Below are 2,864 nucleotides of genomic sequence, written 5' to 3' on the forward strand. Positions count from 1 at the left end.
AGGCTCGCACCTCAGTCCCCAGTGAGTGTGTTGCCTCCCTAAGCTGCAGCGCTGTGCTGTGTGGGGAGCCCTGCTCAGCCCCTCTCCACTCTCCTTCTACTCCGCCCCACTCCTCAGGGCCCTCATTCCGGCCACTGTTCAGTTTCTCAAACTAGTCCTCTTTCCTCCCACCGCAGGGACTCTGCACCTTTTCCTCAGCCCAGAAGGCATCCCCCTTTCTCCTTCATTAATTCCACTCATCCTTTAAAATCTCAGCCAGAGCATCAATTTACAGAGCACTTCCCCATTTCCATACTTCAGTCAGACCGGTGCCATGTTGAAAACTCTGCAAGTCCAAGTTTCTTAGTTGACAATACCACTGTAAAGTTAAAACAAGAACACAGTGAAGCCCTCAGGGCTGTGCATTGCTGAAGTCCAACATCTTCTAAATGTGTTGCTTAACAAGTTGCAGAGAAACATGTCTGGAAGCCACATACACTTCCAAGGAAACCACTTGTGTTTTTACTGCTTTACATTACTATCATCTTTAGTGCTTTCTCTGTCCAAATAGAAATTCAAATCCTTTTAATGTTCCTTTTGAGTCAGCCATTCTGTGCAATTGCCACGTGCGTGTTTCCAAAATCATCTCCTTCATGTGCTCTCTTCAATTTCCCATGGTACCAGAACGAAAAGGATAGGACCTTTCTGCTGGAAGGGGTGACATCACCTGTATTGTTAATTTTGCTAGGTAGATGGCTTCATTCCTGAAGTCGATGGATAAATCCAACATAAGGATTAATACAAAACCTTTCTTCTTGGAAATTGGTAAATGCATCTCCGTACTTTATCCCAAGCCTTTCCGTAATGTATGCAATAACAAAGGCAGCACTTCTGGAGATCCCCGCCTTTCCATGGACGAGAGCTTTTCCTCCAGTTTGTGAACTTCCAACAATTAATTCCTTAAGTGTAGGAAAAAATCACATCACATTTTCAACTGGATTAGTGGCAATATCCAGAGCAAATATCTACATAATTGTCAAAAATTTGGTTTCACTAAGTTTGTTTGAATATTTTGTGACAAGAAAATGGCATGCATTATTCCCTGTTTCTGTAGTTTAGGTAGCTTGCCTTTCATGGCAGAAGAGTATGGGCCTAAGAAGAATCGAGGCAAAATTGCTGGCATTTCTCATCTCACAGGGGAGGTCCATCCTTGTGCAGTGCAAAGGTGGGAAACTCCAGCTTCACGTCCTCCACAGTCCAGAGGTGGGTGTGGCAAAGCCAGCTGGGTAAATAAGCAGGACAAGATCCCAGGATAATGCCAGACAATTTACAGGACCCCATATGTGGGCACCTAAGAGGTGTGGGTGACATGGAAGGCCACAGACACAGCGAGGAGCCCACTGTCAGGACTCTCCATGGCAGCTCACTCTGCGTCTCCCTGACCCAGGTAATTTTATTTTTGCTCCTTTTCTCTCTTGTTCAGCCCAAGTTCCTTTTGCAGAGCCAGTTTTTCTCTTACCCATTCACCTTGTACTTTTTTTTTTTTTTTTTTTTTTTGGTTTTTCTCCGGTACCAGGAACCGACTCACGACCTTGCGCTTGCCAGGCAGGCGTTTTTTGCCTCTGAGCTAAATCACCAGCCCACCTTGTACTTTTCGAATAAACTCTTGGCACCTTTTCTGGCTTGTGCCATCTCATTCTTTCTGCAAGAAGGATCTGGAATACAGGGAACCATTTCTAAGGAATAAGCAGATAACACGGTGAATCTTTACTTTTGAAAACAATTTTATTTTAGTGAAATACACACTGCCATTCATCCCCCTCAAAATGCCCCTCATCCATTTGAACGCTCTTCCGTCGTGTTGTGATTTGTGCTGTTGGGGCTGCCTTGACATCCTGAAACAATTCAAACCATTTCCCTTCCATGGGCATTTTGCCTTTAGGCAAAATTAGATCTCATGAAGTATAGAGTGTATGAATAAGGTCGATGAAGAACCATCGTTATATTTTCAGAGCCTGCCTTTCTGTTGGATGGTGGGCAGCAGCAGTAGTCACCATAATTTTTTTTTTCACATCTTATAAAGACACAAAAAAGGCCTTCCAGAAATGCTTCAGAAAGCACCAAGAGCAATGGAGGAGGTGTGTTCACAGCAAGGTGAAATAGTATGAGGGAGATTACTGGTGATTTGCCTTCAGTTCTAATAACTTTTTAAAATGTAGGCAATCACCATGCATCTCAATCGCATCTCCTAAGTAAGCCTTACTGAAATGCATTCAGGATGAAGCCCTGACAGAGTCCTGGAAGGAAGAGGATGTGGCCACCAGCTAAGGCAGTGGTGGTGGGAACTCCTCATAGGTTGAAGGGAACATAAAGTAGAGGATTAGATTCCACTGACCATTGGGCTCAGAGAAACGTGCTGCCTTCTCTCAGAAATTCCTCTTGAGTAGGAGCTTGGGCAAGATGCATTTCGGCAGAAAATGTGCAGTTTGAGTGGTATGTGTTCCTCTCAGCCTTCACATGATGTTGGGAATTTCAAAGTTCTCATGGGCAACTCTAGGAAAAACAAAGCCTTCCGAGGGCCTTGGGTGAGGAGATGCCTGAGAGAAAAAGCTCAGAGTGCATGGACCTCGCTCGGTACACGAGGGTGTGGCAGGAATATCTCTGTCAGCTGTGGCTGCCTAGACTCCATCAAGATGATGAGGACCCACCACGGCAGAGGAAAGGCCTTCAAAGGCCCACAAGGATTGCAGAGAACAGTAACACAAATGGAACTCCCTCCCTGATTTTGAAAGGCAAGGAGCGAGATAGAGCAGGAGGAGGATGGAGTGGAGGAGAAGGAAAACTCCATTCTTGACTAATCCTGCTGTGACCCTCCAGCAGCTGGT

General features: G+C 45.3%; 1 pseudogene; it reads right to left on the minus strand.

The window, feature by feature from the left end:
• Window positions 1-581: 581 nt before the first annotated feature.
• LOC102019878 lies at window positions 582-1,320 on the minus strand (annotated as a pseudogene).
• Window positions 1,321-2,864: the final 1,544 nt, after the last annotated feature.

Source organism: Chinchilla lanigera, unplaced genomic scaffold (assembly GCF_000276665.1).
Source record: "Chinchilla lanigera isolate Chin_1 unplaced genomic scaffold, ChiLan1.0 scaffold00222, whole genome shotgun sequence".
Lineage (NCBI taxonomy): Eukaryota > Metazoa > Chordata > Mammalia > Rodentia > Chinchillidae > Chinchilla > Chinchilla lanigera.